Here is a 16,965-nt window from a genome sequence, read left to right as displayed (position 1 = left end):
ATGATGACGATGGCGACGGATTGCCCTCTCCGGAGCCCCGAACGAACTCCAGATCAGCCCTCCCAAGAGAGATTAGGGCTTGGCGGCGGCTCTATATCGTAAAACGCGATGAATCCTTCTCTATATTTTTTCTCCCCGAACATGAATATATAGAGTTGGGGTTGAGGTCGGAGGAGCACCAGGGGGCCCACGAGGCAGGGGGCTTGCCCAGGGTGTGGGCCCCTGGCCTTGATTCTTTCGCCAGTATTTTTTATATATTCCAAAAATATTCTCCGTTGATTTTCAGGTCATTCCAAGAACTTTTATTTCTGCACAAAAATAACACCATGGCAATTCTGGTTAAAACAACGTCATTCCGGGTTAGCTCCATTCAAATCATGCAAGTAAGAGTCCAAAACAAGGGCAAAAGTGTTTGGAAAAGTAGATACGTTGGAGACGTATCACATGGCGAGGAGGAGATCCACGCCGCCGACACCGCCTCGCCTCTACCACATCCGCCGCCAAGCAGCATCGACTCTACCACCGCCGCAGACGACTCAACATCACCTCTACCTCGCCGCCGTCGACGCAACAATGCCCCCATACACCTTCTAGCGCCATGGCAGCTCAACACATAGTTCGATCTATGTTGTCGGCCGCCATGGATCGAAGCTTCGGTGCTCCATCGAGCAGCAGGAAGGCCAAATCGGCCCCGATCCTCGCTGGCGAGCCGATTCGCCGGTCTGGAGCTACAAGGGAGCTCCATGATCCTCATGTCTTCTCTGCTGGGCAAGCTCCTCACAGGGTTCACTAAGTCGCAAGCTCTTCACATGCATGAAGCATCAGGTTATTTTGACTTCTGCTATGTCAACAATTATGTTTCTCTCTGTGATCACTTTCCTAAAAAAGGCAGTATGAATTGCAACATATCTGCTTATGCCAACTGAAAAATTCCTGAAAGTGTGTACAGAAAAAACTCCTCCCAATTTCAGTTTAGAACTGCTCCAAAAAAATGTGCTGGGGGAGGTCGTCTGAAAAATGCTCCTTACACTTTCAGTTTAAAAAATGCACCAAAAAATGTCCAGGGGGAAGTCAATTCAGGACCGTGTATAATTTGCTCCTTGCAAAATCCAGTTTAATATTTGAAAAAACAAAAAGGCAGGTGGGGGTTATCTGTATGTGTGGTGAATGCTCCTAACAAAGTACAATCAAGTTTGAATAAAAGTCTCCAATGTGAGCTTACTTGTAAATGTTGCATATGTTGTGAAAATTATAAAGCACCGGTGCTATTTTGACTATGTTGCATCGTTTTAAACAGCGATCATGCTGGACAAAAGTTCCTTTACTAGAAAACAGATTAGATAGAAATGTTGCCTCAGGTAGGAAAAAGCTAATTTGTATTACAAAAAACATTATCAACTTGATTACTTTGCTTGTAGCACTGTGATCATTGAAGTAGAAAGATGTGGAAGCATTTTGTTTAGTATCATGAGGTGAAAACATAGAAACATGAACACAAAATCAGATGTAATACATATTTTATGCTAGAAGCACTACTTTCTTGCATATTATACCTTTTTACCATTTTTACTGACATTGTGATAACTTTTTTCTGCAACAACAAAAATAGGCTGCTGGTGCTGGAGGTGATGATGATGAGAGCTACATTATGGGGCGAATTTCTGCTGCGAATGGAGTTAGTATGGAAGGGATGATTAATGTTGGTGATATCCAATAGGATGTGGATGATGCAATATCATCGCAACCACTTGTTCCATATGTGGGCATGACCTTTGATTTAGTTGACGACGCAAGACAATTCTACAACGCATATGCTTTCAGGCATGGGTTTGGAATCAGAACATCTGCTTCAAAAAATAGCCAGGCCAGAGGACCCACAAAGCTAATTAGCAAGACTTTCACGTGTGTTCATGCACGACCTGATGGAAGCAAAAGTGAATCTGATAGCACTACAAATAGTATTGCAACAGAGTCAAGCAACACTAGCAAACGCCCTGGACTTTGGATGAACGTGGCAGACACAAGAAAGAGGAATAGGTTGCAACGTCACGATTGCAAGGCTCACATGATAGTTGGACTCGGAGATAACCGATGGGCCGTCACGTGCTTTACAGACAACCATACACTTGCTCTGGTGCAACATGAAGAGAAGGTTAGGTTTTATCGGTCTCATCAAAAAATCCCACGAGAAGACCTCCAAATGATAATGACGTTGCATGAACGCAACTTGTCAACCTTAGATTGCATGGGAATCCTTGGAGATTGTCACGGAGGTGATCAGAGGCGCCTTGGTTATGTCAAAAGGGATGTTTCAAATGCACGGTCCGAGATGCGGCAAACCATGGCGTTTCAGGACATGGCCATGACAATTGAATACTTTGAGTGGCGGCAAGCTGAACGCCTACAGTTCTTCTATGCAACACAAGTGAATAAGGAGACAAATGTGGTAGAAGCATTATTTTAGGTGGATGGAAGGACAAGAGCACTATACCCAAAGTACAAGGACCGTGTCTTTTTCGATACAACCTTTTGCACAAACAAATATAATATGCCTTTTGCTCCGATCGTTGGCATCACCAACCATCTTCAGACTGTTGTCCTAGGTTGTGCATTGCTTCCAAATGAGCAAACTGAAACCTCCAAGTGGGACTTTCGGCAATGGTTGCTTGCGATGAACAATGAGTAGCCAACAAACCTTATGACCGACCAGTGCAGAGCAATGGAAACTGCAATTTCTGATGTGTTCCCTCACACAATCTATATGTGTTGCAAGTGGAATGTACATCGGAAGGTGCGTGAGAAACTTGGGAGGATGCTTACAAGGGATTTAATTTTTTAGAAAGATTTCTATGAATGCATGAATGAATCCGAGACAGTGGATGAATTTGAAGAAACATGGCAACACATGCTGCATTTATTCGAGTACATGGAGAATAGGCACTTACAAAACATGTGGGAATGCCGTCAGACATGGGCTCCTGCATACTTCAAAAATGATTTCTTCCCTTTCACAAGCACAACCAGGAGATCAGAAGGGCTGAATTCTTATTTCAAGATATTGGTGCATTCACAAAACTCGATTTTCGCATTTGTAAGGCAGTATAAACTCCTACAAGAAACAATGCTAGACCGTGAAGATAATGCTGCTTTCACTGAAGAAACGACAACAACACCCCTATGGGGACGATACAAAATAGAGCGTCAAGATGTTAACTTCTACACACGCAGCGTCTTTTGCAAGTTCCAAGAGCAAGCAGTAGCATCAACATCTTATATAATCAACCAAGTGCCTAATCTTGAGCAGGAAGGTATCATGTTTGAGCTTTACTCAAACTTGTATGATAATCCAAAGTTCTACCATGTGCATTCTATGATACAAGAGGGGTTGTACTCATGTAGTTGTCATTTCTTTGAAATGAATGGTGTGCTTTGCTCACACATCATAAGGGTGATGATACAGCTTAATGTGCAAGAAATTCCAAGTAGATACATGCTGGAAAGGTGGTCCGAAGCAGCTATGACAAACATGGACACATCTGGGAGGCTCCTTGAGTTTGGACTACCAGAAACAAACACTCTCAAGTACAACTCACTGTGCAGAGATATGAATGCATTGGCAGGAGAAGCATGCTCTGTTGATCCAGCTTACAACTTATTGACAGATGTGATGAAGCAGGTCTGGCCCATAGTTGCTTCAATGAAAAAATAGCAAATGCAAAGGGAAGATGTGGTGCAGCAGGAGCAACCCCCTCAAGTAGGCACATCTAATGCTAAAACTGGAGCAAACCCACAACCATCAGCACCGCTACAAAATCCTGCTCATGTGCCGAAGCAAGGTCGACCAACAGAATGAGCAAAAAGAAAAAAAGACATTGTTGGAGCAGCGAGAAGAGGAGCATAAGAAGAAGCTTTAGAAAGAAGCCAAGAAAGAAAGCAAAAAAGCATACAAGAAAGAAAGCAAGAAAGAAGACAACGTGGAGTCATTGAGCAAGCCAAAACCTAGGAGGAAAGTTACTTGTTCATTTTGAAGTGAAGAAGAACACACTATCAGAACCCGTGAGTCATTCCGTGAGTACAAGGCAATGATGGCTGCTAATCTTACAACAAAATGTCAGTTTTGCTTCGAGGAAGGCCACAGAATGCAATCATGCATTCATTTTAAAGATGCGATGGCAAAAGTCGAGGGACATGCTCAGTAGGGTCATTCTGTAGTTGATTCATGTATTAGCAACTTTAAAAGTGTACTTTCGAAAGTAGGACATATTTGTACTGGGTAGAAGTACAGAGAATTTATGTGCAGTTCGTCAGAGGTTTTGGTTCATATTACTGCTCATGTTGCTACTCATATTGCTCGTGTTACTACTCATGTTACTTCTTAAAACCGCGTACGTTCAAAAATTTCATATTGCTGCTACAAAAAAAGGAGATGGCGAAATAATTATGAAGCATTCTTACTGTGTTTTGTGGTGAGTTGAGAAGGATCTATTTTAAATAATGTTACATAATTTTTAGTTATTAAAGAAAAATGAGCTTGTCAACATGTGCTGATTCTCTCAAAAGAATTTCAAGTAAAGATTTTGAGAATGCTTCTTTCAGCAAGCTATATAATGCTTCTAGTGCTCACTTCTTAGTTGCAAAATCTCCCAGAATGCTTCTTCCAGTAACATTTATCACAAAAAGTTGTTGATTAAAAAAAAGAAATTATACAAAAAATGTTTCATGAACATGCTTCCTCTAGAAATTCCAATTCCTTAACATTGTGGCCAATTTTGTGACAACATAAGGAAGCACATGGAGAAATACACACATGAAAACCCTAAAAATGAAAAGCATTCCATGAACTTGAAAAACTTGAGCACCAAACAGCGAAAATTTTATAACTTGCTTACAAATTCAGCACATAGTTATAGCTTCCATCAAATCTCAAAACAAAACAAAATGTTTCCTTATTACAGACTACTGATAATCATTCCAGCCATCCAAAAGAGCCCAACATCTGGTTTCCTTTACATGGAGTTTCATTTGGCACACAAAGATAACCGAGATGCACTACTAGCGAAATGAATTCCCAGAAATTGCAAAGTTGCATCTTCAAAGCCGCTGCAAACGCCTTCTTCAATGCGGTGTGGTCACTTCCTTCAAGCCGCTATGATCGCCTTATGCACATCAGCAGGGAATACCTTGTTCGAAGGATGGAAAACCGGCTTCGAAGCGATGGTCTTCCACACATCAAGCATATTTTGCTGCATTAAAAAGGTGAAAAATGGAGAAAGAAGAGACCAAACATATATCAGAGACGCAAACTTATGAAAAAGTACCAAAAAAGCATGATCATCAAATTTTTACCTTCTTGAAATCTTTCATCCTTTGGCCATCGAAAATTTCCAAGTACATTGTTGAAAACAATCCATAATCAAAGCTGTTTCATTGCACCATACATCAAAAATTGGGTAGAGAAAAAGGTTTAAGGTTTTACATAAAAAGGACATCGAAAAACACTACTATTATGGATGGGGGTGTATGATTAGACTTACTGAGTTGCTTGTTGTGGGTAGTCAAGCAGGGGCCAGTCTGTTTTGAAAGAAAATAGATCCACTGTGAAATCTGACTCTTTGGTAGCAATCCTCTTGAAATTGATAAACTGCAGAAATATGAAACATTAGCATAAAAAAGTAGTGTCTATGTCAAACACGGAAAGTGATGGGGGAAAATGCTACCACCACTAAAACATGAGACACATTCAAATTCACTACCAAAAAAATTTTGAGCATGTGTTCATTGGGGGATCTGCTTTTTTCATTTTAATTAACAATGAAAACTACACATAGAATATATAAAAAGTGTCACTTGCCAGATTCCTTGCAGCAACATCCAATTTTCCGTCATCCAGTGAGTCAAACATATTGAACTCCTTATGCAAGAGGTTAACCACATAGACAATCCAGTGGCCATCACAGACGATGGTGAAGAAAAGCTAGAAAAGAAGTAAAGATAAGATATATGTTAAAAATGGAATAAACGATCGGGAACATAGAAAAATTGATTGAAAATGTTGGAAGCAGACTTACTAGGTCAAAACCTGAAATCTGAAAATTTTGGCACGCCCTCCTCATCTCTCTTGCACAAACACTCGGATCAAAAACTTCTGGGTGGACAGAGAGTTGAAGCTACAACACATTGGACATAAGGAGAAGACATAAGAAAAAATGATTGATAACTTTTGCAAATAGGGCATAAAACTCTAGAAAACTGATCTCGATAAAAGGGGCAACAATAGATGATCTAACACTCATTAAAACAGAGAAAGAAAATTTCTTCTGCTTCTTTGAAGACGACAACTATTCAATGTTGAAGGTTTCGATGAATAAAGACATGACTTCATTGCAAGTCTAAGCATGTGGCTTCAACGACTTATGGAAGTTGGGGTAGGTAATGTGGAAATCACCAATCCTAATGAAAGGAGGCCTGCAACAAGAAGGATGGAAGCAAAAAAATAGAGTGGAGCGTTTGACAAGATGAAAATGTAATAAATATGAGATAACAACATGATGGAAGCAAAAATCAGTAAAAAGATGACACTTACTCAATTTCCCCTCTCTTCATCTTGTACCTCTTCATGGCATAGTACTCGTACATTGCTTCCATGTTTGAATCTGTCTTGATTTTCTTGTACTTTGATCCGGCTAACATTGGACTCCCTACTCTTTTCTTGCTCTTGAGCTTCTTCTCGTCCTTACTCTTCAACTTCTCCTTGTTGAGGTCCGTACTTGGTTCCCTGCTGCTAACTAGAACAACTAGCTCTTCTTGTGTTTTCGATGGTCCATTTGACAAAAACAAAGGAAAAATTGATTTTCTAGAAAATGTTGCGAGGAAAGATTTGTTCAAAGACAAACTAGTATTAGGGCATACCTACAGCCCCGCTCGATAATGGAGCCATGGAGATTGGTGTCACATCAAACACTAGAGCTTGTGCTTCTGTTGAGATTGGAGCCCGAGGAGTAACATCAAAAACAGCACAAGACTTTGGTGTTGTAGCAGTGTTTCCATTGCCATTGGGTGGAGCATTGGAGTTCCCATCTTGACTTTGGACACTAATGCACCAATCATACTCCTTGGTGCCCTCCTAGAACAGACACATCGATGGTGCATCACTCCAATGTCCAGCCACACTAGTATGCACTGATTGATTGCGCTGGCTAAGTTGGTGACCATGCTCAATATCTTCACCACTAGACACTTTATACTTTGCCTTCACAAAACACTCTGCAGGGGGGTCACTGACAATAGGACTAGTTCATGTGCCCTTCTCAACCACATTGCTGTCATTACACTCGTGAGCACTACTGCTTGCATGATTGCCTCGAGCTCCTTCAGCAGACTCAACCACCTTGTCTGTTGTTGGCTCATCCGCAGCCTTCCTCTTCCTGCTAGAAGTTTCTTTGGTACATCCATGATGATCTGACTTGTCTACATCATTGCTGCGAGGGGGTGGCATGTCAAAACTAACATCTGCTGCTTCCTGAGAGCTTGGCAAAGCAGCGTGCACATCTTTGAGGAGCTGCCCCATTCGCTTGCAATGTATTGCTTGCAACACTTGCCCAAAAGAGCTTAGAGCACCTTTTAACTCTGAAGAAAAAAGTTTTGTGTGCTTCTCATAGATTGCAGCCAGATGTGATGGTAGCTGACAAAATGTATAGAAAAATAAAATGATGGTCATCAGTATGGAAGCAACTTAAACATATAATGGAACTAGAAAAAAAGAAAAAAAAAGCGATAGAAAGGTATTTAACAAAATTAAAAAACAAAAAATAAATACACAAAAAAAACCTCACCTCAAGCTCTGCCCCAAATGGTGTTGGGTTCTGAAGCCAATCATCTAGTGAACCACACATCTCCATCAGTGCTTTTGCCATCTTCTGTTGGATTGCTACCTTCTGTAGGATTATGTTTCGCAACCATGTCATCTTGGTTATACTCAATGTTGATATTTTCAGCCCCACAATCTTGAGTATCACCGCAATCTGGGTTGTCCGAAACATGCTGATCTTGAGCAACTTCACTGTTGTTGCCTTCATGGCCTTGGGCAGGCAATGCTGCATAAGGTGTCTTTGACAGAGGGCGAAACTACATGACACAAAGTAAAAAGAAACAACTATTAAAACCATGAGTACACAAGCATAAAAATAAAAAAGGGCAGACAAAAATGGGAAAGAAACAATACTGCAAAGATGGACAAGGGAAGTAAAACCACACAAAAAACTTACCCGACACTTCCTGAATGAGGGTTTGCCCAAAGAAAGCTTGTTCCTATCATATTCCAACACAATATCAAAATCAGTCTGATGCACAAAGCAAGCCCTCGAGAGAGAATAGTTCAATTGGTGCTCGTTGATGGCAGCTTGAGGGAATACCAAATGGTCCATGTAAATAACCTGAATGAGAAGACAATACATAATATATCAGACACAAAAAAGAAAAATATGTGATTATAAAAATACAAACATGTTGTGATATATAGAAAAATTCCAAAAAAGAAAGAATTGTACCGCAAGCATAGGGAAGCATCCCCCAACCCAGAATGAAGTAGAAGCCTGTTTTTTAATCTTGTCCTGACACTTCTTGACCTGTCTCATTGCAACACTTAAAACATGCTCATCCCAACCAAAATCAGTAACCTTGTCCGTATCTTTGAGGCTTTTCAAGTACTCTAGGGGCACCATGTTGCCAGTGCTTGGAGATAAAACCGTTGCAAGTGCTAAGAGCACCCATGACCTCTTTGTAGTATCTCCATCATTGTCCCCTTCTCGATGAAGCACATCCACTGTATGCGCAATTGGAGCCCTGCCATTCTTGTGATAAATGTTGCGGAGCTCGCAATGCTGAAGTCTCTTAAAAAGCTCAACTGGTCTGTTGCCTGATGGGATGTTGAAAACCTTCTTCACCATGTCTCTAGTGAACACAATGACCTTATTCCGACTCAGCTTGAAAAACCCAAAAAAATATTGTATTAATTCCTTGCTACCAACATGGCCTAAAGAGAAAGACAAAAAAGTATATGATGTAGGGGAAACAAGAAAGAAAAGAAAGGAGGTGGGTGCAATACCTCAGCTCACGAGTGTCAGTGTCGATGTTCATAGTTATCCACTCCATCAGATCATGTGGTGCTGTGAAAGGGGAGATGCTCATGAGATCACCAAAGCCAGTTTCATTTATGTATTCCCTCTTCCTATCATTGAGCTTTGTATTCGCAACTTCACGCAAGCGTTTTGCTGCGAAGTGTTGACTGAATGCAGTATTAGACTCCATTGCTTCTTCTTCCGACATGAAGCTGCAAAAATCAAAATGAATAAAAAATGTACTGGCGATACAAAACAACATTACATAATTACTACAGAAGCGACGGTCATTCAGATTTCAGCATACTCAACATCTACCAAAAATCATAACAATGAAACAAAACAATAAGTACCATATGTTCAAAAAGTTCTTAAACTGAGCTGGTTTGGCAGCATAAGTGATGGTCATCGCGGCATAGTCTCTAAGTGATGTGTCTCTAGCTAGTTAAGTTTTCCTGATGCAGTAGATTTGGCTTTGTAGATCAAGTATATAATATCATGCATTGTAGTTTGTATTTTCCTAACTAATGGGAAGAGAGTTATCAACTGCCATTAATCTGAGAAGGCAGCATCTCCACAAAAAAAGCAGAGCAAGGCAGTCTAGCTCTGGTCAAAAATAGTCGAGCAGAGCAAGTAAAAGCTGCAGGCAGGTAAAATCAGAGAAAAAAAGCAAAGGAACCACACTTACATCATGTATCTATACATAAGTTCCAAAACACTGACTTTCATTCTAAGAAAACCCCCTAGGCTAAACAACAAACGTAGCATAAAACTTGCTTGACCACATAGCAGCATAAAAACCTATGCATCATAAAAAATTGCCTGAGCAGATAGCAGCATGAACACCTATCCAAACATAAAAACTTGCCCTGACCAGATAGCAGCATGAACACCTATGAAACCATAAAAACTTTCCTAACAAGATAGCAGCATCGCAAAAATGTAACATCACTGACAAACCTAGTCATCCACTCACTAAAAATCTCATCACCTACCTATACAAATCTCCTCCCCTACCCCTAAAGTCTCAATTATAAACATTTCCAAACCCTATCTACAACATGGAACGATCTACACACCAAACCCTAGGTGAAATGGGGATGAATTTGGCGACATGGAGGGAGTAACTACTCAACTGAAACCCTTGAACGAACAAAACTCATGAAAATCGACCCGGATCTACTCATCCAACACTGTGAACTATTGGGATTAACCACAAAATGAATCACTAAAAGGAGATCAAGCAGCGCAGGGGAGAAAATTGCTACGAACTACAGGACCCAATACCTCTCATCCGCCGTCGCAACTAGAGGGGGGTCGTGTAGCTTGGCGCCGTGGTCGACGTTGCTCGCCGTCGCCCGAACCTCAAGTTCCCTTGCCGTCCCCGCCGCATCCAGTTCCCCTGCCACTGCCACGATTCTGGATCTAGTAGTCGCCTACGTCGTCGATCGAGCTAGAGAGAGGATGGGGATCAAAACAATACACTCAAAATGGTGGAAGTAGGTAGGGGGCGAGGTAGTGGGGGGTCAAAGAAAAAAAACACCTGGGGCACGCGCGTCAACGCCCTTGGTAGTAACGCGTCTGCATCGTCTGATGCCGCGCGATGCGACGGCGCGCAAGACGGTCGCTCGGACAACTACGTGCATCCGGCTGTTTTAGAGCGTTTTCCTTATATTATTTGGTTATTCTTGATGATTATTCTCATTATGTGTGGACCTTTCCTTTATGACGAAAGTCGGATGCACTCTCCACTTTGACGGCTTTTTACTCCTATGTCAGCATGCAGTTTGGGCTTCCCATTCTTTCTCTTCAGACTGACTATGGAAAAGAGTTCGACAACCTTGCTTTTCCCTCGACTGCGGCCTCGGCGCCCCCGGGCCCCGCGCCCCCTGCCTCGGCGCCCTCGGTCCCGGTGGGTCCCTCGACTATGGCCTCGGCGCCCGTGGCTCAGGGGGCTCCGGCGGCCTCATCACCAGCGACTGCGGCCGAGCCTTCCGCGGTTGGTCCGGTCACCCGCGCCCGTACGGGCGTTTTTCGCCCGAGCTCGCGTTATGCTGCCTCGGACGAGTACGTCCACGCGGCATCCACCTCTACGCCATCGCCATTGCTATGCTTCGTTTGAGCCGCTCTTCGTGAGCCGCTCTGGATGGCTGTGATGCAAGAACAGTTCGATGCCCTGCCGCGCAACCGGACGTGGCAGCTTGTTCCCCGTCCCCGACACATCAACGTGATTATCGGGAAGTGGGTCTTCAAACACAAGCTTCGTCCCGATGGTACCCTTGATGACCCACAAGTATAGGGGATCTATCGTAGTCCTTTCGATAAGTAAGAGTGTCGAACCCAACGAGGAGCAGAAGGAAATGATAAGCGGTTTTCAGCAAGGTATTCTCTGCAAGTACTGAAATAAGTGGTAACAGATAGTTTTGTGATATGATAAATTGTAACGAGCAACAAGTAACAAAAGTAAATAAGGTGCAGCAAGGTGGCCCAATCCTTTTGTAGCAAAGGACAAGCCAGAACAAACTCTTATAATAGGAAAAGCGCTCCCGAGGACACATGGGAATATCGTCAAGCTAGTTTTCATCACGTTCTTATGATTCGCGGTCGATACTTTGATAATTTGGTATGTGGGTGGACCGGTGCTTGGGTACTGTTCTTACTTGAACAAGCATCCCACTTATGATTAACCTCTATTGCAAGCATCCGCAACTACAACAAAAGTATTAAGGTAAACCTAACCATAGCATGAAACATATGGATCCAAATCAGCCCCTTACGAAGCAACACATAAACTAGGGTTTAAGCTTCTGTCACTCTAGCAACCCATCATCTACTTATTACTTCCCAATGGCTTCCTCTAGGCCCAAATAATGGTGAAGTGTTATGTAGTCGACTTTCACATAGCACCACTAGAGGAGAGACAACATACATCTCATCAAAATATTGAACGAATACCAAATTCACATGACTACTAATAGCAAGACTTCTCCCATGTTCTCAGGAACAAACGTAACTACTCACAAAGCATATTCATGTTCATAATTAGAGGGGTATTAATATGCATATAGGATCTGAACATATAATCTTCCACCAATTAAACCAACTAGCATCAACTACAAGGAGTAATCAACACTACTAGCAACCTACTAGCACCAATCCCGGACTTTGAGACAAGAATTGGATACAAGAGATGAACTAGGGTTTGGAGATGAGATGGTGCTGGTGAAGATGTTGATGGAGATTGCCCTCTCCCGATGAGAGGAGCATTGGTGATGACGATGGTGATGATTTCCCCCTTCGGGAAGGAAATATCCCCGGCAGAACAGCTCTGCCGGAGCTCTAGATTGGATCCGCCAAGGTTCCGCCTCATGGCGGTGGAGTCTCGTCCCGAAAAGTTCCTTATTATTTTTTTCTCATCGAAAGACCTCATATAGGAGAAGATGGGCATCGGAGAGCCACCAGGGGGCCCACGAGATAGGGGGCGCGCCCTAGGGGGGGCGCCCCCACCCTCGTGAGCAGGGTGGGGCCCCTGGCCTTCATCTTTGGCGTGGATTTTTCTTTATTTCTTTTAAGACGTTCCGTGGAGTTTCAGGACTTTTGGAGTTGCACAGAATAGGTCTCTAATATTTGCTCCTTTTCCAGACCATAATTCCAGCTGCCGGCATTCTCCCTCTTTATGTAAACCTTGTAAAATAAGATAGAATAGCCATAAGTATTGTGACATAAAGTTAAATAACAGTCCATAATGCAATAAATATCGATATAAAAGCATGATGCAAAATGGACGTATCAACTCCCCCAAGCTTAGACCTCGCTTGTCCTCAAGGAAAAGCCGATAACAATAAATATGTCCTCATGTTTAGAGGTAGAGGCGTCGATAAAAATAAAATACGGACATGAAGGCATCATGATTATTCTTATAACAGCAACATATATAGGTTTTGTCATATGATTACTTATGTTCAGGTGATGATCTATTCACAATGCAAAAGTATAAATCATAAACCTTATTGGGCTCCGACAAACTATAATCTCAGTCATTAAAGCAATTGCAATTTATCATAACATCGGAAAGAGTCTATGTCAGAGCTAAAAAGCAAGTCCACATACTCAACTATCATTTAGTCCTCCATAATTGCTAACACTCACGCGATACTTGTGGTTACAGATTTTAATCGGGCACAGAGAAAGATAGGGGCTTATAGTTTTGCCCCACAACCTTTTACCTCAAGGGTAATGTCAACAATAATGGTTCATGCTCCCCTACATCCAGTTAGATATATATATCATGTTCTTTCCAACATGCTGAGCTTGCCAAAGGTTAAAATAAAAAAGAAAAGGTGAAGATCACCATGACTTTTGCATAAGGTAGAAGATAATAATAAAGGATAGGCCCTTCGCAGAGGGAAGCAGAGGTTGCCATGCGCTTTTATGGTTGGATGTATAAAATCTCAATGCGAAAGAACGTCACTTTATATTGCCCCTTGTGATATGAACCTTTATTATGCAGTCCGTCGCTTTTATTACTTCCACATCACAAGATCATATAAAGCTTATTTCTCCTTCACCAATCAATCATACATATTTAGAGCAATTTTTATTGCTTTGCACCGATGACAACTTACTTGAAGGATCTTACTCAATCCATAGGTAGATATGGTGGACTCTCATAGCAAAACTGGTTTAGGGATATTTGGAAGCACAAGTAGCATTTCTACTTGGTGCTGAGAATTTAGCTTAGCATGAGGGGGAAAGGCAAGCTCAACAAGTTAGAGGAACCATGACAACATACTTTATCTCAGATATAAGAAAGACATAACTCATTACACTGTCTTCCTTGTCCAACATCAACTCTTTAGCATGTCATATTTTAATGAGTGCTCCCAATCATAAAAGATGTCAATGATAATATATCTATATGTGAAGCCTCTCTTTCCTTATTACTTCCTATTAATTGCAACAATGACCAAAGCTATGTCTGCCAACTCCCAACAACTTTTAATCATCATACTCTTTCTATGTGAAGTCATTACTCTCAATAAGATCAATATGAACTTTTTGTTTCTTTTATTCTTTTCTTCTTTCTTTTATTCACCCAAGATCATGGCAAAATAATCAAGCCCATGAATCAACACTAATCTTTATTATATATAACTCACGAACTCGATTACATAGAGGGATCATAAAGCAAAACTCAAAACTAGATCATGCCATAAACTTTATTCTACTAGATCAAGATACTACTAATAGGATCGAACTAAGAAAACGGTAAAGATAGGAGTTGTGATGGTGATACGATACCGGGGCACATCCCCCAAGCTTGGCAGATGCCAAGGGGGGTGCCCATACCCATGTGATCATGTCTCCTTCTTCTTTGTTGGACGAGACGGTGGAGGTGTTGTTGATTTAGTTGATGGCTTAGGCTCCTACCTTAATTTGCACTTGAGGATGGCATTTTGATCCCTCAGATCATCAATTTCCCACTCTAGGGTTAATATCTTTTTGCATAGGTCCTGCTTATTTTCCTGCAAGAGACGAAAAGGGATAAACTCGAACTTGGGTTTTTTTACTCTATCAGGGAGACTTGACTTTTTGAACTCCACGTGCATGTCCCCAAGTTGAGGTAGTGGTGCTTCATCTTCATCTGAGCTCGTCTCCTCCTTCCCCTTGGGTTCATAGTCCTCTTCTTCCTCCGTGGTCCATCCATCGTGTTCCACATCTCCATAGACCTTTGGATTTGCTAAGTAATCATCCACATAGCTTTCTCCTTCCGAATCCTGGGAAGACATGTTGATTTAATCTACAATGGGACAACTCGAAACGAAAACAGAGGATAATTGCGTGATACGGGAGTCAAAACCTTCGGGAGAATATATAATGAATTTTTACCAACCAAAATACGTATCGTGCAAGAAAACGGAGTCTGGAAAGCACACAAGGCGCTCATGAGGTAGTGGGGCGTGCCCAGGGGGTAGGGCGCGCCCACCACCCTCGTGGGGCCCTCATGTCCTTCCCGGATTGCTACTTATTTTTCTATTTTTCTAAATATTCCAAAACGGAGAAATATTGCCTTAAAATTGTTTTGGAGTCGGTTTACTTACCGTACCACATACCTATTCCTTTTTGGAGTCTGAAACGTTCCGGAAAGTGTCCCTTATGTATTCCTCCGGGGTTATGGTTTCAATAATATTGGTTTCAACCTTTATGGGATTACCTGAGATATAATGTTTAATTCTTTGACCATTTACCACCTTCGGATTTGTGCCCTCAAAGTTGTTGATTTTTATGGCACCGGAACGATAGACCTCCTCGATGACGTAGGGGCCTTCCCATTTAGAGAGAAGTTTTCCTGCAAAAAATCTTAAACAAGAGTTGTATAGCAATACATAATCACCTACATTAAACTCACGCTTTTGTATCCTTTTGTCATGCCATCTTTTAACTTTTTCTTTAAACAACTTGGCATTTTCATAAGCTTGGGTTCTCCATTCATCAAGTGAGCTAATATCAAATAACCTCTTTTCACCGGCAAGTTAAAAATCATAGTTGAGCTCTTTAATAGCCCAATATGCCTTATGTTCTAGTTCGAGAGGTAAGTGACATGCTTTTCCATAGACCATTTTATACGGGGACATACCCATAGGATTTTTGTATGCAGTTCTATATGCCCATAATGCATCATCAAGTTTCTTAGACCAATTCTTTCTAGACCTATTAACAGTCTTTTGCAAAATTAATTTGAGCTCTCTATTGCTCAACTCTACTTGACCATTAGACTGTGGATGATAAGGGGATGCAATTCTATAATTAACATCATATTTAGCAAGCATTTTACGGAAAGCACCATGAATAAAGTGTGAACCACCATCAGTCATTAAATATCTAGAGACTCCAAACCTCGAAAAAATAACTTCCTTAAGCATTTTAATATAAGTGTTATGATCAGCACTTCTAGTTGGAATAGCTTCTACCCACTTAGTAACGTAATCAACAGCAACTAAAATATGTGTATCCATTAGAGGCAGGAAAAGGTCCCATATAATCAAAGCCCCAAACATCAAACAGTTCAATAACAAGTGAATAATTCATAGGCATTTCTTGACGTCTACTAATATTACCAATTCTTTGACATTCATCACAAGACAAGACAAACTTACGGGCATCCTTGAAGAGAGTAGGCCAATAAAAACCAGATTGCAATACCTTATGTGCAGTTCTATCTCCAGCGTGGTGTCCTCCATAAGACTCGGAATGACACTTGCGTAGGATCTGTTCCTGTTCATGCTCAGGTACACAACGCCTAATAACACCATCTACTCCTTCTTTGTAAAGATGTAGGTCATCCCAAAAGCAATGTCTCAAATCATAGAAGAACTTTTTCTTTTGTTGGTATGTGAAGCTAGGTGGTATAAACTTAGCAACAATATAATTAGCATAATCAGCATACCATGGAGTACTACGAGAAGTACTTATAACATTTAATTGCTCATCAGGAAAGTCATCATTAATAGGTACTGGGTCATCAAGAATATTTTCTAACCTAGACAAGTTGTCTGCAACGGGGTTCTCAGCTCCCTTTCTATCAACAATATGCAAATCAAATTCTTGTAGCAAGAGAACCCATCTAATAAGTCTAGGTTTAGCATCTTTCTTTTCCATAAGATATTTAATAGCAGCATGATCTGTTTGAATAGTTACCTTAGAATCAACAATATAAGATCTGAACTTATCACAAGCAAATACAACTGCTAAAAGTTCTTTTTAAGTAGTAGCATAATTTCTTTGAGCATTGTCTAGAGTCTTACTAGCATAATGAATAACATTTAATTTCTTATCGACTCTTTGCCCT

The 16,965-nt window shown here is 41.3% G+C and overlaps 1 pseudogene; it reads left to right on the top strand.

Annotated features, from left to right (window-relative positions):
* The first annotated feature begins 640 nt into the window (after positions 1-640).
* On the top strand, positions 641-3,914 carry LOC147972614 (protein FAR1-RELATED SEQUENCE 5-like; annotated as a pseudogene).
* The last annotated feature ends 13,051 nt before the right edge of the window (positions 3,915-16,965 follow it).

Source organism: Triticum urartu, chromosome 5A, assembly GCF_056163025.1.
Source record: "Triticum urartu cultivar PI428250 chromosome 5A, HENAU_Tu73, whole genome shotgun sequence".
Classification (NCBI taxonomy): domain Eukaryota; kingdom Viridiplantae; phylum Streptophyta; class Magnoliopsida; order Poales; family Poaceae; genus Triticum; species Triticum urartu.
The sequence above is the reverse complement of the archived record's forward strand: the minus strand, read 5'-3'. Positions and strand labels throughout refer to the sequence as shown.